Here is a 22,981-nt window from a genome sequence, read left to right as displayed (position 1 = left end):
CCTAAATTTGAGTTTTGTTGTTTGCTTCTACAAAAGTTTTGTTTTACAGAACCAATGAAAAACTTAATTTTTCAAAACCAGATTCAGACTTGTTAACAAGAATAATAGGAGGCTCAAGATTGCTTTGTCTTGTGACCATTCTTCCTTGTAGCTCCCATCCTATACTGGATCTCAGCACTGAAGGAGAGTTTGGACATTCAAGCCTACCCATCCAACTATTCATGTCCCTTTTGATGGATAATAGTCTACTGCACTGCTTGATCTATATGGGAAGTCTATTATACAGGTAGAGAGGTAGTGAGTAAGGAATATCTCTCTCTCCCCATTCCCTATCTTTCTTTTTTATTGGTCTGCTGAAACAACCAATGAGAAGTGGGAGTCTATCAATATCCTCCCTCTCTGAAAGGCAAACAAGGATTGGTCCATTGTTCCCATCCATCCCTGGCTTCACTGTGTGGGTTGCTAGTACAACCTGGCAATAGATATTTTGGCCCCAACTATAATCTGTATTATATATCACTGGATAATTATATAGGTATATCATAGATTGGTGTAGGATGACCTCCGCGTACTTAAGAACTGCATAAGAATGCAAACTCATTCCTAGTTCTTTAATTATCCATTTCGCTGGCTCCCAAAAAGTTGGGTCAGGACACAGAAGCACTACAGAAGAATGAGAAAAGCAGATTCCATTTTCATTTTTGGACACAGAGGAGTTGTCATCATGTATCAAAATTGTATGCTTTGCAGGCAAATTGGAAATGTAGTCAGCTTTTTCCCATTGAAATAGTAAGCTGCCTCAGGCTTGCAGATAAATCATCAGCCTTCATTACTACTGAGCCCTTGTATCAACACACAGAAGTCTCTTTTAGCTGAATTTGTCAGCCCACAAATTCACTCTGTCATTCTGCTCAAGTGAAGGCTGCACAACTGACCACCAGTTTGGCATATTAATGTGTGCTGCCTTTGAGGTGTCAGACATAGCTGTAGAAGGCCATATGGTTGTTTTTAGCTTATGGGTCTATCTTGACCTCGTAAATTGTCTTGTTTAAACTAAACCGGAAACTAAGAGGACTAATTAGAAAGCTTCTATCATAATGGGAGTTGCTCCACCTGGTTTTACCCATTCCTTTTATTTTCTTTTGTTACATACCATATTAAGTTTAACATTCCACCAGCGTGGCTTGTTGATTTTTTTTTTGCCTTCTTGTAGGTACAGCCTCTGTACAGCTATGGTTGTACAGGGTGTCTAGGAACAGTTCCGCATAGGTTGTTGTGAACTCTGGGTTGGGTGGGTGACTGAATGTTGATAAACTATCAATTAATAGGGTGTAGTTTGCTTTGGAATAGCTCCTAACTGTGAAAATGTTACAGGGTTTGCTGCGATTACAGAACTGATTTTTATTTTGAGGAAGATGACTTTGTGATCCAATCTCACCAATCAGGATGTGACATATGGTGGGGGTGCAGCTCTCTCATATATTTGAGAGTAGCAGGTCCAGTATGTTTGAACCTATGGCACCCTATCTGGTTAAGTGTATTTGTATTAAAAGTCCAGGAATCATTGTACTTACGAGTCTGAGGCACTGTCTGTTTCCCAGTGTATAGAGGGATAGTCTGTCTCTCATGATTAGGGCTTAATGGTGAGGGCTTTCACTAGGTCTAGATATTAGCTATGGGATTATAGGGACACAGAGGGTGTCATGATATGGTATGGTATGGTACCATGTCTGTGGTGATTTGCACATGGATAAATTCCAGAGCATTGTCCTGTTTAACCAATGTATAGTTATCCTTCTTTCTAATATAGACTAAGACTCCTCGACCTTTTGTCCCTGTCTGTGCAGTTGATGGTGTAAATGTGTGGAAGCTGCTGAAGCCTTGCACTATTGGACCACTTTACACAGATTTAAACCATGTCTTGGTAACGGCACAAATGTGTATATTCTCCAGAAGGAGGAGAGCATGTAGGGTGTGAAGTTTCTTGTTTAGGCTCCTAGAATTAAGCAGTAACATCTTTAGGTTTATTTGAGTTTTATTTGCTATGTTGGATATGTTTGTCAGTTAGGCATTGCCTTAAAAAAAGGCTCCAGGAGGGTGTATAAAGTTTTATCCATAAGCCGGGGGGGGGGGGTGCAGATGAAGAGCACCTTTGCAAAGCAACAGTCTTTTAACCGTGTCCTTTCATGCTGACAAATATTGAATCCCCCAGAAAGATACTAGAAACTTAGTCAGCTATTGAAGTCTGTCATCTTTTGTTCATACTGTGGCATCATCCTTGGTGAAGATAGAGTACTGCTGAATGCATGGCACATACCTGGCTGAGATACACATTCAGAGATTAACAATGTTTCTCTCCATATAGTCCATGGAAGTACGTCTCTGGTCATTAACACCCATGTGGACTGTGATACAATCATACTGGTACCTCTGGTGAAGTGACTCGAGTGTGTGTGTAACTTAGTGGATCTTGCCTCCAGATACCTTTTTACTTATCTTCTCTCTCTCCATTCTGGTGCTTGGGGCATCTGTGTGTCACACAGTGGAGGCCCCTATGACGAGATGTCTGGGTAATGTGTTGGCTTGCCTTATGGGATTTGCTTTTGGGGCTCCACTGGGTATAGGAGTATGTGTGGTGGTTGGTGTTGCTATCGATGAGTGCTTTAAAGATTGCTGAGGATAGGTGTTCTCATTTATAGGCTTAGGATACCTTTGAGGTTTGGGACAATTGCTTTTTAGTGCCTCAGCGCAGGTTGGTCTCTGTGTCTGGTGGATAATAGTGTGTCTTCTTGACAGCATTGCTTGTGAGATTTTTGCCACCAGTGAAAGTGTGTGCATGCATCTCTTGCATACAGTATTTTTTTAAGGACTAAATTGTTGTCACTTAACATAGCAATTGCTACATTGTCTCAGGATGCCCATATCTACTGAGCAGACAATTGCTACATTGTCTCAGGATGCCCATATCTACTGAGCAGACAATTGCTACATTGTCTCAGGATGCCCATATCTACTGAGCTGTCCATGGTGATGTTTGGAAACTGCATATCCATGTTATTTGCACCTGTATTTGGGTGGGCTACTGTAGGTCATGGACTGGGTTACACAAAGGTCTTCTTAGGTGGTGTTGGGGGTTTGGCACTACACTAGGTTAGATTGTGCTAATAAATGACAGTAGTGCTGTTTAATGTGTGAAATACCTGCTCTAAATTTGTCTCCACACAATGGCTTTGTTTTAGCCATACTGAGTTACAGGTTTCAGTTCTAATGGAAGTTTTATAGATACAATTTACTTTCTGTGCATTTGTCTGTACAGCGCCCTGCTAACATCTTGATGTAACAACACTAGGAAAGATTGCTTGCGAATGTAAACCTACAATAAAACTTTAACTCATTCTAAAGGTTCCTAATAATTGAAATTGCTGTGGCAAAATAGTTTGACAAAAATCAACAAATATAGCAAAGATAAAACAGTAGCACTCTAAACAGTTAGCTGAAGTGCAAAAGAATAAAATCTCTTATCTGGCATGGATGAAGCAGGATTAATTTAAGACCCCCCCCCCCCTCGGTGTGGTGAGGGAGCTAAGCAGACGGGAGTTCCGGAAAATGATCAGGAGACAATTTGACTTGAGAGGTTTACTCAATTGCAATGTTGGTTTGCCAGGTGGACACTTAGTATTATGGATACATGGAAAACAGTGGGTGGGAAAGCACTTAAATAGGTTACACAACAGACAAAAGCAATGGAAGAGGGTAACGAAAGTGAGTCAGATTACCATAGGAGGTGAAAGCCAGAGATGCAGCCTTTTAAAATCACAACTCTCACAGCATATACATTTGTATTTTAAGGTGCTGCAGTCCTCCTTTGTATAGAGATGCCTATTAACCATGAACCTGTTTTTCAGTTTGCCATCCATTCCCTTTTTCAGCATACCGGCTTACATTTTTAATGTAACATGTGCAATTTATTCTTCAAGGGAAGCAGGCACTGAATTTGTAGATGAAAGCACTGAATTATAAAGTTGTTTTCTAGCAGCAACCTCTTCATTATATTCAGATTTCTTTAATGTGGAATTATTCAGATGACTTTTACTTCTGCAGAGATTGTGCATATTGACTGATATTGGTGGATTGTAATGACAGAAGTTTGAGTGGCATTTTATGGTTGAAATGTTCTGATCTGGGCAGCTTTGTTATTAGTGGTTCATATGTTTTACTTCATTGTTTACTGGAAAAATGTTCAAATCTATAAATTTAAAATGTGGTCTAACAAGCGCTGCTGTGTTATACAAGGGATATAATTTAATTAATATATTTTATAATTGAATAAATCAGGAAGGTGAATCAAAGAACTTTTGCATGGTCCTAAATATGTGCAAGGTGCCTATGATTTGAAAACAGCTCAAAGATAAACTTAACCCGCCACTGACCAAATGCATTTTCTTTGAAAGTAAGTTTCAGTGCTGTTTTAATGAATGAGTTTCAAAGGCAGAGGTTTTAATGCTAAGTCTGTTTTCACTGTAAGACCGTATTGCTTTATTTATCAAATGTCTATCAGTGTTCATGCTATAAACTTTGAAATAAAAGTTGTAAATTAAATCTAACAATCTGTAATCACTACTGAAGTAAGGCATAAAACAGTATGCACACAGAGGTTTTAACACTGGAGACAATGTCTTTTGGGGGCTGTTTGATGACTTTCTTTTTTTTACTATAATATCCTGGCAGGAGTCCGAGATACTAGGTATGCAGTGTGTTCTGGAGAGCCATTTGTGGATGACATCTTTTTTTTTTTACTTAGTATTTTTTGCAGGGTTAGTCAAAATAAATCAGGATGGCTTATCGATGTTTTGTTTTTGAAACAAATTCTACTTTTGCATTAGTAAAGTGTGCACGGGTGAATTGAAGTAAGATCACAAGCAAGTTCTTGGCTATGTGATGTGAAAGAAATACAGTAATGTGACCATGGTCTTTTATTTTTATTATTTTAAACCTTGTAGGCTCAAAGAAGATTCTCTGGGTAGGCAGTTGGGATGGGGCAATGCTTACGTGCAAATGGAATAACTGCAGTTCTAGCTTGCTTTGCAAGAATAATCTGCATTTGAGTGAAGTAAGATCAACCATAAGCTCTGAATGGAGTGTTGTTTATGTGAAAAAAAATGCTTACCTTAATGACAGTATTGTCTTTTTTGTTGGTTGTGTTTTTAATCTCGCAAGATCAGCTCAGATAATGTGGGTGGGGTAGGCTGTGGGAATTGGGGCTGGGTGTGAATTAAACAAATTGCCCGGCTGTTTACTGTTGTAATTGTATCTTTGCAAAACTCTAATACTTTTTTGTCTGTATTTTAAGATGAATGTAAAATAATTAGTGAATTAATGAGTATTTCTGTGACATAGCTTCATCCCTTGCTAGATGCCCACACCCCTTTCTAGCTGAGCATGCCTATTCAGCTGTATTCTGCAGCTCCCGTTTGATATGAAGTCAGCAGCTGCCACTGATAGCATTATCTTTTATTTGGCAAGCCATCGATGTTCTTCATCTCACATTGCTGCAGTCCTTACATATGGGTAGTCCGCTGTCCTCGGTCGGCCCGAATACCAAAGTATTAGGCTGACGTCGGTCAAGGCGCTCAAAACTGACATCAGGACATCAGGGTACAAAGCGCAATGACGTCATATCCTCAGTCTTTTGCCACATGGTCCAATGCAGAAGCAGCGTTGCAAGTGCCCCGTTAAGCTCTGAAATTTTTCGAGTTCGAGTTTCAGACCGAATCCAAGTTGGCTAAGTACCCGTTGGGGAATATTTTGGTTTTTCTTGCCTCAGTGTATTACGGATGTCAGAAAAAGTGAATAATTGTATTTCTTGTGGGAAACAGATACCGCATGGGATTATCATTCTTTGTGCATTCCTTGTTTGGGGCCTGAGCACGACGCGTGAGGGGATGTGCCGCTTTTGCTTTTAATAAGCGCACTATTAAGCGAAGGTTAGATTGTGCTAGGCTGGTCTAATATGCCGTCGGATACTCCGGCCCCCTTCCCCAAGAAGAAAGAGAAGCGGTTTAGGTAAACCCTGGCAAGATGAGTCGTCTGTTCGGATGCGGTTCTTTAGAGGCTTCAGTGGAACCGGTGGTTCCGATGGAGGCTTCTCTGGAGTCTCAGGGGGAGACTTTGATTTTGCAGGATGTGGCCTCTCAAGAGGCAGGTCAGGCTGAAGGGGCTTCTCAGGTTTCTGTACTCTCCTCCCTTCCCAGGGTGGTTAGGCCCTCTCCTTCTGTTTCCAAGGCTTCTTCCAGAGGCAGGCCAGGTTTAGCTTCTGTTGGTGTCAGTCCTAGTTCAGCAGGGTCTGTGCCTAAGAAGCACATGCTTAAAATGGCAGAAGATTTGATTACTCTGATTAGAGGTTCTATGCCCCTCCTGATAAGAGGCCTAGGGTGGAGCCAGAGTTGGAAAGTTTTGAACAGGCTTGGATGATTCAGAGTCTTGGCTGAAGACTTGCAGGAGTACACTCCTTATTCTGATTCTGATGCAGAAGATTCCACTCCTTCTGCTTCTCCTCCAGAGGATTTTTCTTTTCAGAGACACTTCATTCTATGAGGGAACATTTTAAGTGGGAAGGTCAGGACTTCTCTGATTCACGGAAAAGGCTTAGGGAATTTTGTTTTACCTCAACATAGGCCCTTAGTTATACACCCTATTCTAGATGTTGTGCAAGAAGTATTTAAAGCGAGTTCACTTAATCCTGATTCTCTGCCTCCTAAGCCTGTTAAACCGGATAGGTATTACAGGGTGCCTGAGGCTCATAAATATCTCTATAAGAGTCCTAGGGCGACAGAAACTATTAGTCAGGGACCTAAGGGTGTCAGGGCCTCTGTTGTAAAGAATCCGGTTCCTCTAGATAAAGAGGCCAGAGCTTTGGATAGATGGGGAAAGAAGGTCTATACATCTTCTACCTTAGCAATGAGGGCTTTGAATTGCCAGTTTCATATGTTGAAATATCAGAATTTTCTTCTTTCTCAATTGAAATCTAAGGTGGATGCTCTGGCAGAAGGCATTGAGTGTAAAGAATTACAAGATTTGGTGCATGTCTCTGAACAGGTGGGTAAGCATTCTTTACAGTGTGGTTTTGATGCTTTGCAGGCCTCTTCTAGGGTGGCTGCCACTGGTTCAGTTCTTCGCAGGCACGCCTGGCTTAAGGATCAGAATTTATCTGACCATATTAAGACAAGGATTTTGGATGCTCCTTTGCAGTCTGAAGTGTTGTTTGGTCCACCTGTGGAGTCAGTCTTCAAGAAAATGGAAGACAAGGCTAAGTCTATGCAGACTGTTAAAGATTTTTTGCAAGTTCAGCCTCCGAAGTTTAGTAGAAATTGGCCTGCTAAGGGGTGGGACGTATCCTTCTTCTGATTCTCAGTCTAGGGGTAGATCTAGACGTGGTAGGGGCAGAGCTCAGAGTTCCTTCAGACCTAGAACATGGAGTTCACCTGCACAATCTTCAGTGAGGCAGGGGCCAGTTCTTTCGTAAACAGGCCCAATGACCTACTTTTTCAGCGGCCAGATCCTTCTTGCCTGGCAGCACCTTTGGGAGGACGGTTGGCACTCTTCAAGGAAAATTGGATTTTAATTACCCAGGACAAATGGGTATTGGATATCATACACCAAGGTTACAAGTTTTATTTCCATACCTTGCCTCCTTTCAAAGGCATGCCAGACGTTCCTCCTCAGCAAAGACTAGAGGCTCACAAACAGATTTCTCTACTACTTCAAATAGGAGCTATACAACCGGTCCCTCTGCCAGAAGTGGGCCTAGGATTTTATTCTCGCCTGTTTCTAGTACCAAAGAAAGGGAACACATGGAGACCAATTTTGGATTTATCTATCCTCAACACATATCTGGACATTCCCAGGTTCAAAATGTTGACGTTACAACAGCTTTTACCTCTGCTGGGCAAAGATCACTGGATGGTGACTCTGGATCTCAAGGAGGCTTACCTTCATGTTCCTATCAGGCCCAGTTGCAGGAAGTATCTGCGTTTTCGGGCTGGGACTTTTCATTATCAGTTCTCTGCATTGCCCTTTGGCTTATCTACTGCGCCCAGAGTGTTCACAAAGGTTCTGGCTCCAGTGATAGCTTTCTTCAGGCTAAGAGGAATACAAATCTATCCTTATTTGGACGATTGCCTGATTCTGGCTCAAGGAAAGGACGAACTTCTTCATCATTTACAGTATGTGATGGCAGTGTTAAGATGCCTAGGGTATTCTGTGAGCGAAATAAAGTCCAGTCTAGTACCCTCTCAGGACATGTGCTTTCTGGGTGTGAGACTGAATACAGCATCCCAGATGGCCTTTTGACCCCGGACAAACAAAAGAATCTTTCTCTTTATTTCCATCAATTGTCTCGTCAGTCCAGGCTGACTGCAAGGACAGTCCTTCAAGCCTTGGGGTTCATGGCATCTTGTATTCTGGTACTTCCCAATGCCAAACTGCATATGAGGAAGCTACAATGGTATCTCAAAAATGTATGGACACAACACTGCCAAGATATGGACACTGTCATTCAGATAATACCTTGCATTCAAAAGGAATTTTTGTGGTGGGCTCAGGAATGTCACCTAAACAAGGGACTCTCTGTGACCTGACCAGAGGCGAGTCAGATTCTAACGACAGATGCCTCAGACAAAGCTTGGGGAGCTCATCTAAATGGAAAATGGGTACAAGACACGTGGCCTGCCAGACTTCAACATTTACATATCAACTTGAAGGAGATGTTAGCAGTCCAATTTGCATTGATAGCTTTCAAGGATTTACTTCTTCCAGGGCAGGTGTTGATTCAAACAGACAACACAACTGTAATGTGGTACATCAACAAGCAAGGGGACACATTCATACCCTCTATGCAGACAAGCAATGATTTTGTGGGAGACTGCTCTCAGTTTACAGCTAAATCTTCAGGCAAGGTTTCTGCCAGGAGCACAGAACTCCTTAGCAGATGTGTTGAGCAGACAAATAATGGATCCCCACGAGTGGAAATTGGATCCTCATGTATTTCAAAATTGACAGTGTTATGGGGAACTCCAGACATAGATCTGTTCGCTTCTCCACTAAATTACCAGTTGCCAAAGTTTTGCACAAAAGGTTTCATCCCACAGCTTGGAAAGTGGATGCTCTCTCATTCATTTGGAGCAATCTTCAGTGTATGCCTTTCCACCACTGCCTCTCCTCCCAAAGGTACTCCTGAAGGTCAGACAGGACAAGCCAACCATGATTTTAATAGCTCCTGATTGGCCTCGACAGCACTGGTACCCATTACTGAGAAGTCTGGTACAGGAGCCTCCATGGCCTTTGCCTTCGATTCCACACCTGCTGTCTCAGGAGAACAGTCACTTACTCAATGTCAAACTTCAGTCTCTGCATCTAACAGCCTGGCATATTCTGTTTTAAACCCTGGAGGGTCTCAGCTTCCACAACAAGTTTTGAATGTTATTTTGGAGGCCAGAAGGCCTAGTACAAGGAAAGTTTACGCAGATAAATGGAGGAGATTTTTAATTTGGAGTACAGCAAAGGACTTTGATGTTTCTAAACCTAATTTAAGTGTTGCTCATCAATACCTTACTGAGTTATTGGACAAAGGTTTGTCCTTCTCCTCTATAAATCATGCTGCAGCAATTTCTGCTCACTATGACTGTGACCCACCATTATTTTCTCATCCTTTGTTTAAGCAATTCCTTAGAGGGGCAAAGAATATAAGACCCCCACGTAGAGCTCCTACTCCTGCTTGGGATCTCAATTTTGTGTTGGAGAATCTCACTCTACAACCTTTTGAGCCTGCAGCTACTGCCGAGTTGAAATATTTATCATGGAAGACTGCTTTTTTGTTGGCCATTACCTCTGTGAGAAGGGTTTCTGAATTACAGGCCCTTATGGCGGTTGAGCCTTTCTTAATTTTCCACAAGGATAGGGTATCTTTACTAACCCTTCCTTTATCCCTAAAGTGGTTTCTAGTGTGGCTTTAAACCAAACTATTCATTTGCCTACTTTTTATGCAAACCCCCAAAATAAAGGGGAAAAGAATTTGCACACTTTGGATATACACAGACAGTTGCGATATTATTTGAGCAGAACTAAAGGGTTCAGGCAGTCTCAGCAGTTGTTTGTTTCATTTGCTTTGGGTTCTCAGGGCAAACCTGTTTCAAAACAGACTATTTCTAAGTGGATTGGTTTTGTATTGCTTTCTGTTATTCCCATCATGGTAAGGAGATTCCAGCTGGGATTAGGCCTCATTCCACTAGGGCTACTGCCACTTCTACAGCTTTTTAAGGGGTGGCTACTAAAGATATTTTGGAGGCAGCTACTTGGAGTTCAGTGCATACTTTCTCTAAGCATTACCACCTTCCACTTTACTCTAAATCTAGGGCTGGATTTGCCACTGCAATTTTACAGGGCATTTTGGCAGCTCCTAATGCTTTATAGTTTTGCCATCCTTTACCTCTGCTTTGGGATTCTACCCATATGTAAGGACTGCAGCAATGTGAGATGAAGAACATAGTACAGTTTTGTACCTACCATAAATGTAGATGTTCGAAGATCCACATTGCTGCAGTCTCCTTCCCCTCTGTAGTTTGAGGTGGTTGTGTGGTTTGGGTTGTAAATATTGTAAATATGGTTAGTGCAGGGGTGGTTGGTTGTTCTTTGCTGTTTTTGGCTTTGGCCTTTCTTTTAGGGCCTCCTGACATCTGGGGCAAGAAAGACTGATTGTACCCTGGCGTCCTGATGTCAGTTTTAAGCGCCTTGACCGACGCCAGCCTAATACTTTGGTATTCGAGGACAGCGGACTACCCATATGTAAGGACTGCAGCAATGTGGATCTTCGAACATCTACATTTATGGTAGGTACAAAACTGTACTTTTAGGCTTATGAGATGTGGCATTGCACTTTGTTATATTGATTTCATGATTGTGATAAATTTAAAACATCTTACTCTTAATTCTAGTTTGGGTTATTTGCAACATGTATTTAGGTTTTGAATAACTCAGTTTTATTCCTGTGCTGATATCAACCTGTATCTTTTTTTTTCCCTTGCTACTGCAACCAAGAAAACCTTTTGTTATTTATGTGTTCCAAGAGCAAGTTGAATTTGGCTGCACTTTGTTGGAGTATTACTGTCTGGTATGTACAAGTCATTTGAGCAGTTTTAGAATCACAGAAAGCATCTAAATGACACTATTTAGACTTTCTATATAGCATCTTATTCAGGAAACCAGAGTAACTATCAGTGTATCTGAATAAAATATGCAGTTGCTTGTGCTTTCAGCCAAAAAACAGGTGTATTTTTCTGATACTGTAACCTGGAGTTAGTTCTTTCCTTTGAGTAATTACCAGTTGCTGGGAGTCTAGGTCTGCTTGTATTAATTGTGTGAATTGTTTATTAAGTCACACACAGCATTCTGTTGTTGTTATGGGTCACATGAGCTACATCTTTGGCCTCTCTGTGTTTTTTCATTTTATGTATTCAGTTTGTAAAACACTTGTAGTGTGTGATGATTATGCTCCAAAATCCAGAAAAAGAAAAAAACAGTTTAGTGCTTTCATTGTATGAGACACAATCTTAGCAATTAAGTACCCCCTGAATATCAGCTGTTAAGGTCAGGTATTGCTGGTTCAATTCTTCGATGGGGTACCTTCTGTGTGGACTGTGCATGTCCTTTCTGTGTTCACGTAGGTTTCCTCTGCGAGCTCCGGATTATTCCAACATTCCAAAGACATGCAGTTAGGTAGATTAGACGTTCTAAACTGGCTATAGGGGTGAGTGTGCATGCAAGTGTCTGGTGTGGAAGAACTACTGTGGCAGGGCTAGCTACCTGGCAGTGTAAACATTGGCTCTAGATGATTGTCACTGTTAAAGTGAAACCGCAACCGCACGTGCAAAAATGGGGAAGAAGGGGTCGTGGATGGATGAATTGCTCTAGACAGTTATCTCTGCCAGTACTGGCCAGGAAATGACAGCAGAATTAAAAAAATGATTTCTCTCTGCTGTCTGTGCCAGTAATGTCCCTGACATTTTGTACCAAAGCAGTGTGTCTTGACAGTTATCTCTGCCAGTACTGGCCAGGAAACGACAGCAGAATTAAAAAATGATTTCTCTCTGCTGTCTGTGCCAGTAATGTCCCTGACATTTTGTACCAAAGCAGTGTGTCTTGCACTATCTCTGACGCACACTCTAACTGGTTTGACTTTTAAAGCCGACAAAACAATTAGCGCTTAATTCTGTACTTAGTAGTACATGAAGTAGAAATCTCCACGCACTACAAACAAGAATGAATGGGCCTCATCATAAACCATTGTGTTGTTAACGTGGAGGTCAAGATTCATTTGTCAAGCTTTGTTCCCGAAGTGAATTTCTTGGCATTCATGTGTCAAACACATAATAAGCCAGATATGATGAGCGAGCCAATCATAATCGTCTGTATAGCGTCGTCATTTCCAAATGCAGTACTTTCACCCCTGACCTTCGCACTTCTCATCTTCCTTTCCTTTTCTCATATCGGAATTGCTATGAATTGATGTTTTCACTAATTTGTAATATGCAGTATATTTCTCAAATACTTATATTTAACTTATCTTAGCTTTACAAAGATACAACATTAGTATTTGTTATACTGGGTACTCTCCCATATTGTTATATTCCTTTTTACCTGTTAATACCACATTTCATGTTCTATGTGTACGTTTTCTGCTGTAATTTTTCAGCTGCTCATATGTTTTTCCCCACATTCAGGTCCCATCTGAAAACATGCACTGCCCAGTTGGATTAACCTACTTAAAAAAATAAGCATTGCATAATTTACTACATAGTTTACAGAAATAAGACCTAAAGCTCTTTGCCTTTTCTGACCTATTCATTGCCCTACTAGTTGGCCATAGTCATGTTACAAGCTGAGGTATATGTTGTGCTGAAGTGAGGCACTCTGTTGGGTAGCTGGCAGTTTTTATTATGCCCTAATATGAATTCCTTCCTACAACTGGAGTATTGTGACATCAGCAAGGACAGGCTGGTGCTTGCTCCAATTACTACAAACAGTAAAGGTGCACCTTGTCTGCACCATAGACTGAAGTGGTTTTCGGGTTTCCATTCTTTCTCCTTTGTTTAGATGACATGACAAAATTGCCTTTTCTTACCACCCCCTACAGGCATTTCCTTAGGGAGATGTTTGCCATCTTTGAATGTTTTCACTGTTTGCTTTTGTCAAAAAATGCTAAAGGTCTCATGTTAAACTACATTTAAAGCCTGATTTTTTTTAGTACTCCTATTTGTGTTTGTGTTCCATTTCAGTCGTCATCCTGTTTTGCATAACCTACATGTCCATATGATATCATACAAGCACCTCTGTGAATTCGATCATGTTCATAAATAATCCTACTAATGCCCATACTTGCTGAGGTGGGTGAGTGAGCCTTCTACACTGCAGGTGTATGTTTGATATAAATATGCAGCAGCACCTGAGATAATGGCTCACTATCACATAGCCAACATTTCAAAACTCTGAAGACGATATGGCCAAGATCATATCGCCGAAGTTTTGAAATGCCAAAAAAAAAAATCAAAACAAAAAACAACTTACCTGTATGTTTTTGCAGGGGGGAAAGCCCCACTGCACCCCCCACCCCCTACTGCTTAAATATACCAACTCCTTGATCTCACTACAGTGACGAAAATGGCAAATCCCGGGTTCCGCACTATACGGTGATCCCAATAGGCAATTGTCGGCATTTCAAAAGTTCGGCAATATGGTCTCAGCCATATTGTGTTCGGAGTTTTGAAATTTTGGCAGTGTGATAGGGACGCAAGATAATATATTGTCACCTGAAGTCAGAATTAATACTGGCTTATAATGTTTAGAATATTGTATACCAGCCTGTATCCATAAATGATGCAGAACTGAAGTTATGGTCTATGCAGAGACGTGTGTGTAATACCTGGTTAGCAGTTGATATTTCTGTGATTACATTCAGAGCAAAGTGTGTAGCATTGTAAACGTTTCAGCATAGGCTGTGCTAACTGCATCTTGAAACTGCTGTATATTACATGTTCTTCTTTGCACAAGCTGGTAACATTCTCTTTCAAGCTTGCAAAGACAACTGTATTTAAAGATGTCAGATGTACAAATCTACTATTCTAAACTGAAGTTTCATAGTTGAAGTATAACCTCCAAAATGTGGACATGGGTCATAGTTATGCAGACAAATTCTGTGCTCACCTAGAAAACTGAATCAATCTGACGGTCCCTTTTAGAGCTAAACAAAATGTGAGGCATAAGAGCCAACCAGCATGATGGTCTTCATGCATAAGTAATCAATGCAATAAAAAGAAAAAATATTCTTACTGTATGCAGCAAAATAACCCTCAAATATAAGATGACATCAACAAGTTAACTAAGTAACTGAAGAATGCCATTAAAAAAAACTAAGGAATCTCATGAACATAGGCTAGCATTGAAAGGTAAAGATAATTACAAATCCTCCTTTACTTACAGCAGGAAGTTATAAGATAACACCCAGCATTGCTCTGAAGTAATTTAAACTAGCATTACCTACCCCTGATCCAGTGGATATGGCAAATGTATTAGCGAATGGTCAGTGCAAATTTTACACCAGAGACATTTGTACACGATCCACTTATCACTGATGATCTCATAACTCCTATCATCCCTAAAGAACACCTACCAAAATTACTTCCCAGAACAAAAAATAAACGCTTTATGGGGGTGCTTCACATAGCAGGTGCCTGCTAAATAGCAGCAAATACACACCGGTAGACTTGCTCTTATAACTACTCAACCTGAACTTGGTCCCCAGGCTTTGCCCCAGAATTATGGCTTACAGAAGTTGTGATGCAACATCAAAAGATGATCGCACCACCAATCCAGAAAATAACAGACCCATCAGTCTGATAAGCCTCATCTGCAAGGCCATGGAAGGTCCCATAACTGACCTAATTAACTATGACAGCAAAATCCTTATAATACTTGACACCCCAGCAGTTTGGCTTTAAGGGTAGATCCTGTCTCATGAATCTGATAAATTACTTTGAAAAGGTTGTGCAGGCCATGGGCAGTGGTCATGCTGTTCATACAGCATATCTTAACCTCACCAATGCACTTGATAGCACACCTCATGCCAACATACTGAACAAGCTAAATGAACTTCAGACTGACTCCTATGTAATCAGATGGGTGGTAAACTGGCTGATAGAAATTACACAGTGGCAGGTGTTTCCTCAGAAAGCATGAAAGTAGCCAGTGAGGTTCCTAGGGATCTATATTGGTGCTGGTGCTATTCACATTTACTTCTCTGATCTCCATATCCAAGAATGGGGATCTCTTGTGGACCAAATCTGTAGATGATTGCAGACAGGGTATCATACTCAAGTCCCATTCTGATATGCTGAAGCTACATCAAGAACATATACATGTTAATAAATGGTGCTCAGGAAATGGACTGAAATTAAATCCTAAAAAATACAGTATTTTGCATTTAGCAAACGACCCTTTACCTTGTTTATAGTATAGAGAACACCTCACTCCAAAATGTAGAGACCTTGGAGCACAGACAATTTTCTCCATAGATGGTGTTGTGTTAGTGCTTAGGAAATCATTTTATCTTGTGTGATAAATACAAAGGGTGTCCTAAATGGATACAAGGAAGTCCTTGCGCTTCTATATTTTGCACTGATCATACCCATTATGTTACATACTGGAAATACTTAGGGATGTATCTAGCTAGGCATACCGAGCAATTGGAGATACTACAAAAGTTCCTGACAAAAAAAAAATCTCAGACCTACAAGCTCTAAGCAGTGAAGAAAGGTAAGAGACCTAGCCCTTGTTTCTGTGTTCCACTAGGTTACTCAGGGTAATTTGTGTCTTGCCTTCACAGCCATTAAAGATCAAACTGTCCAAGATCATTCCATCTCCACAAATCAGTCCAGCTAACACTAGAACCAGTGGACTGAACCTGCTATACCAAATAAATAATGTTGGAGAGAAGTTTGTCATGCAAAGCCTACCCCCTTCTCTCGAACTCCCACTACAGATCAAGCAATGTGACATATCATATACTTTCAAGACGGCATTGGATGATTGGTTGGGGATTCATAAATTTACCCCCAGCTTGACTGGGTTATCGCTCCTTGAAAAATGAAGTAGAGCCTGTGGGAGGGTATTGGCAAGGTGTAAATTGCTAAATTGTAGTTTATGATTCTATAGTTCTCTTTATCTACAGTACTACTTTTATGCCTAACAAACCTTTTACTGATATTTCCTGAGTAGTCTGTTTGTGACAACCTATAATTCCATTAAAATTGTCTTATTTCCAAGTCATAAAAAAATATATACTCTTACCACTCTCTCTCAGGTCTTCTACAAACCTGCACAGTCTCCTGTATTTTACCTAATACCATTCTTAGTTTATTTTATCTCAAACTGTCCTTTAGTTTTGTTTTTTTTTCCCCAAGATGGAGTAACAAAGATGTGGTGTACATTTATTCTATGGTCATCCTTATCACAAAATACTTGTTAATGCAATGAGTCCTGAGAGGCAACCTCTCACCAGTCAGCAAACTGTCTCGTGTCTTTTCCACGTGCTGCTGGTAGTATTAGTGGTATACTGATATTCATGTAAAAACTCACTGCAGTATTATCAAGCTCTTCCTTAAAGAGGGTTTAACGGCCAAGTCACAGTCACTGGGTGGTGTTGATAATTTCCATTTCTTCTGAAAATGGTCCCTGTATTCCTTTGTCGCTGTGCTACTCTAATTGACTGCAAGCTGTGCAACACAGTGGCATTGTCATTGAGTTTCTTTTAGCACATTATTACATTTACGCTTATAGAAAACTTTGCATTGGCAATGCCACTGTGTGGCCAATGTGTTTCTTTTAGTATATTGTTACATTTACGCCTATAGAATACTTTGCATTCTATATTTGCAATATAACCATCTAACTGCACTGTAGAGTGGAGAGCATTTTGAATTAAAATTTTTACTATAAAGACTACCTCAGAAATCTTCCCCATACCTCTTTGTGCAAAGAACTGGCTTTCACATTGACAAGCATAGCCCTGCAAGTTCAACAAACAACCAAGTAGCCAGCAGTTAACCCCTCTTGTGCCATCCACTAGTACAAAAACATGAGTTAAGGCTCTATAACCATGGATTTGCTTGATAGATTTGGGTATCCTGAGACAATGTAGCAACTGAATCATGCTTACTGACAACCCCCTAATTCTAAAGCAAACTGATACATTATGTGAGAAATGTAGTTGCACAATGTCACCGGAGCCATGGCTCTCATTTACCAACCCAGCATGAAACAAGTTGGTAGTAACAAACTACACCCATTACAAATAGTATAGACTTGACACGTAGACTACATGTATGCTGAGTCTCTTAAATGTAATCTTCTAAAACCTCAAAGGCCTTGAAGACATCACGCAAAACAAGTATCCTATGTGATCTCTAGAGCACTGTAGTAAGACAACACGCACCAAGAAACATACAGGTCTCATCACAAGGTACCTCAACCTCTAAGCCCATAATAAGGCAAACAGACATAACACACTGTTTTAGTCATAGGTGACTATTGTGAGAGATACAGGTGTCCCACTCTCCAGGCTGAGCAAAGAGAATCATGGTCAGCGGTGTGTTAGGGGCCAGTATGCACCAGATCAGGCATGCACTCAAGTCAATAAACCACAAGTACCATTATGTTTCTGCCATAGTCGATATGGGTGTAAATGACCTGAGACATACCTCCTTGGACTATACAAAGATAAACATTATGGAGCACTCAGACTATGCATCCCAGGCCAGTATGAGTCTAGCGTTGAATGGTATTCTTCCTTCTCCAAGGATGATACCACAGGACCAACAGGGAATTATTGACTTTAATAACTGGCTTGGTTTTTAGTTTCATGGGGGCCTCAATATTTGTTTGTCTTGGGGGATATGGTAGACAGACCATGCTGCTTTGCCAGGGATGTCTGTACCTGTCTCCTCCCCATGGTTTTAAGGAAAAGAATAAAGTGGTACAATCAGCATATTCATTAATAGCCAGTCTTAAACACGCAGGATCCACACAGACCAGAATGTTGGCAAAGATCTCCCAATTAAAACAGCAGTCCAAGAGACCAATAAAATTATGACACACACTTTATTGAAAAAAGAAACAATGGCTAATCGCTTTCATCCCTCATAAATATTAAAACTTCTTTAGAACCAATTAAGTCAACTGTTCTTTCACTTGTATTCCCTTCCTTGACATGTCATAAAATTAGCTGGTTGGTGTTCACTGATTACAAAACACATAAATATGCATCTGTCACCTTAGTACCATAAAACGTTGAATTAAAAGTATAATACATATCACAATCTAAATTCACTTGTGTTGAATAGCATTGTCCTTTGATCAAAGCTTTCTTTTGCTGGGATGGTAAATTTCATACTGTAGCAAAGAACTTTAATAGGTTGGTTTCTATACCTCTCAGTCTACTGGCACAAGAAATCTAGACAAGGTCAAAAATAATGCAGGGGGGAGGTTAAAGGCCCAGAAATAGGGTCACATTTTAAATATTGCTCTTATAACCTTAGAATATATGGTTTTGTGCTAACATGAATTTTCTGAATGATATGAATTCTGAAACTCCAAATATCTCATTTTGTTTGTGAATTTAATTCTTACTGATTTGGCAAAAAAAAAAATGTTATGAGGACCAGACCAAAAATATTAGACAAACGTGGACATTCTGTGAAAATTTGGACAGTTGTGATGTATGTACATTTCTGATATATACTAGAAATAAAATCTTTAGTTATTAGACTAAATAACATCATTTTTGCAATTTGCCTACCAGGAGGTATATGATGAAAAACTAAGGGGTGGTTGTGATGTTATTCAAAAATTCTGATAATCTTTTCCTGGAACCTGTCGATAAAATGCACATATTGTCCAGAAATCCAGTATATAATTATCAACAGTCTAAAATTCCATGTTAAATACATCTCTTTTCCATTTCCACCATTTCTCTGTTTACAAATGCTGGGGAGCTGTTGGTAATATTCTCTGTCAAAAATATAAAATTATTTTTCAACACCACTTCCATTAATTCTGCTGATAGCTTTATAACCTCACTAGTAAGTTTTCTAGATATCAAATATTCATTAAACCATTCCAGTGCTCAATGTGGGATTGAGGTCAACAAATGCGTGGCATATTAACAAATAGCCTATTACTGTGCAAATCACTGACAATCATTAATTAAGATGAATTTTGGTTAATTTCTTTCAATATAAGGTCTATACATTTGAAATAGAGTATGTCTTTCAGACCCTGCATCAACAATACGTCTTAAGGGTGGGTCCTTAACTCTTTTTTAACCTTTGGAATACCAAATATGAAAGGGATAAGTGGCTTGTTTTACCTCTATAAATTTGTATTCTTAATCACTCAATTGACCATGTATTATCACATCATATAGAATATTATCAAGTCTACTGCAAGCTAGCTTCATCTTATTTTTAGATACTTCCTCATATGCTCTATTGTTTAAAATATCTAACTTTTTTCCACATAGTCTATTGGGTTTGTTACTATAAATCCTCCTCCTTTGTCAAGTTTCACTAAACATATATTTTTGTTAGTGCAAATTCTTTTTCAACATGTTATGTTCATTCTGGATTAAATTACACCAAATCTTTCTATTGGTGTTCTTGTTTTTGTTTAGCATCTCTTAAAATTTCATGAATGTAGTGTGATGATTAGGTATTATCAGCTATGCCAGGAGAAGTAGGGCAGTGGATTTGTAACATATGCCAGCACAGCTAGCTCGTTTTGTAAAGAATTATATGTCATTTGTACATCAAACTAATTTGTAAAGCTGCTTGAGTTAAAAATGTACTAACACTGGGTCCTGCCAGACAGAAAAGAAATACACCTGTATATCAGACTGTATTGTAACTATTGAAATGAATATACTGTAATGGAGGATACTGGCAGAGAAGAGGTTAATCTCGGTCCAGCTAATTTGAAAAATAGTCTGAAATTAAATTGCCTGGTTTAGGTTGTAAAGACTGCATGTTACATTTCTGATTGCAGCCAGAGACAGAATGCCTGTGAAAACCAGGACTAGAATGCTACTGTATTGTCCTTAGGTGTGAACTTATTGCTACGCTGGAAGGGTGGACTTTTTTTAAATGGTTTTATAGCTTTCAGATGCTATAGCACATCTTATGATACATATGTGCTAGATTCTGGATCAGTTACTAGTAAGGGGGTTAGTGTGGGAACCAGAAATCAGATGACCAGATGTGTGTGATGTCATTCTGTAAGCCAGCACTAAAATTGTTTTAATGCGAGATGAGACAGAAGTCTCAGAGCAGTCTGTTATTGAAACCTGAGAAAGAAGGACTCGACCACTCCAGCTTGCCTTGCTTTAGTAAGCAACCAGGGAATAGTAATTCTTTAGATCAGTCAGGAAAATATAGTGAGATTAGTTAAATACTGTTTTTCTGTATCTGTGTGAATCTATCAATCTGTGGGATATTTACTATTTTCTGTGACTGAAACTCTGGTGTTTCATGTTCTTTTATTATTTTTTAATAAATATATTTAAACTTTTCATTGTGGCTGGTCTTTTAGAGAATATTTTAACCTTTGAGAGTACTTGTATTTACTTGGTGATGCTGTGGCCACTTCTGAAAGCCTTGCCACATTGGTCAAACACTACAATTTGTATTAGTATTAACTTTACTAAGTATAATTAGATTCTGTGGTAGGAGCCTTAGAGTAGCTGGCTTTGGATTGTTCTAGTGGCAGTATCTACTTTATAGCCTGGGCAGAGGGAGCATAGCTGGTAAATCTGTGCCATCCTTTTCCAGGTGTGTGTGTCAGCTACTTGGAGCAGGGACATAGAGGGTAGTGAAGGACTTGGCTTGGAACATCCAGCTGAGGACTCAACTCTGCAGCTGTGGTCAGTGTGGAATCTTATTTGGAGCCTGGTCAGAGAGAGGAAAACCCAGCCCCAAGATGGCCGTGTCTTCCCCTGTGCACTCTTAAGGGAAATTGTGCTTTGTGCAGAGAGATGCATCTGGAAATACTGTGTGTATCTGTTTTTGTTCCAAGTGAACGTCCCTCACCAGTGTCCGTGGTGAGAATTGTCTCCTTGATTACTGGCCCAGAGCAGGGATGTCAAGTATTGGTGGCATTCTCTTTTTCTACAGCTGCATAACATTCCTCCCTGGGATGGAGTCTACAGCTGAGATACACAACTGGGTGCTCTTCTACCACTGAGGAAACCTGGCTGAGTACAGCCCCCACCCCATGGTTCAAAGCATCCACCTGCCCAACAAATTATTTGCTATAATCTGGACTGGCTAACACAGGGGGCCCTCCCAAAGCCCCTTTAAGCTTTCAGAATACCTTCTCACAGGCTGGGTCCACACTACCTTATCTGGCCTGTTTTTCCTTATCAGGTCTGTGAGGGGTGCAGCTATTGTACTGTAATTGACAATGAAATTTCTATAGTACCCCACTGTCCCCAAGAATGCCCTAACCTGTTTTTTGATAACAGTGGCAGGCCATGCCTGAACAGCTTCCACTTTGGAAGGTTCTGGACTGATCTTACTACTCCCCACTCTGTCCCCAGTAGAAGACCTCTGCATACCCACCTGGCACTTACTGGGCTTAATAGTCAACCCTGCCCTTTGCAATCTGCCCAGGACCTCCCTGACATGCTGAAGGTATTTTCTCCAGGAATGGCTGTAGATAGCAATATCATCCAGGTAAACAAGGGCATAATCTCCTGCTACTGCTAGGATATGATCTACCAGACTCAGGAAAGTTGCTGGGGCATTTTTTATCCCAAGGGCATCTTTGTAAACTCATATAATCTGAAAAAATTCACAAAGTCTGACCTCTCTCTAGCAGTAAGAGTCAAGGGCACCTGCCAGTAGCCCTTGGTCAGATCAATAGTGATCAGATATTTAGCCCCACCCAGCTGCTCTAAGGCTCCATCTGCCCTAGGCATGGGGTAAGCATCTGACTCTGTATGACTATTTAGTTTTCTGTAGTCTACACAGAACCTGGTGTTCCCATCTTTCCTTGGTGCCAACACCACTGGGGAGGCCCAGGTACTGCTTGACTCCTGGATTACCCCCATTTCCTATATTGTCTCCCTCAGAGTTTGTCTGATTCACTCAGGCTCCCTGTAAGGGGCCAGCTTGAAAGGCCTTTGGGGTCCTGTACCCACATGGTGCTGCACCAGGTGGGTGCATCCAAGTTTCCCAGTGAACATGCCCCCAGTGGTCAGATTTCTTGAACTTGGTAGGGGATAGCTGCTGGAACACTGCTACCCCTTCCACTGAAGTGTCAGTCTGAGCCTCACTATGGAGATCTTTCACCAAATCCCCCTCAGACTCCTTCTGACATCCACTCCAAATACTCAGCACCAGGGCCTTCTTATCATGGTAAGGCTTCATCATGTTAACATGGTACAGTTTGTGCCCCTGCCTCCTGCCTAGTAGGTTTACCATGTAGTTAATATCACCTACCTTATTTAATACTTTGAAGGGTCCCTCCCAAGCTGCCTGCAGCTTATTGTGTGTTACAGGAATGAGCACCATAACCTGCTGTTACATAGCATACCTCAGATTTGAGCATTCCTGTCATACTAGACCTTTTACTGCTGTTTGCCTCCTGCCATGCTCTCTTGGGCCAAGCCTATGAATTCCCTAAGCCGTATCCTGAGGTTTTGGATATATGTCACAACAGACTCCTTGTAGGATTCACACTCACCTCCCACTCATCACAAATCAAATCTAAACACCCCCTCACCATATGACCAAACAGAAACTCAAAGGATGAAAAACCTGTGGATCCCTGGTTACTTCTCAGTGTGCTAACAGCAGATGGGACAGATATTTATCCCACTCTC

This window comes from Protopterus annectens, chromosome 7.part0, assembly GCF_019279795.1.
Source record: "Protopterus annectens isolate FY-2018-M chromosome 7.part0, PAN1.0, whole genome shotgun sequence".
NCBI classification, from domain to species: domain Eukaryota; kingdom Metazoa; phylum Chordata; order Ceratodontiformes; family Protopteridae; genus Protopterus; species Protopterus annectens.
The sequence above is the reverse complement of the archived record's forward strand: the minus strand, read 5'-3'. Positions refer to the sequence as shown.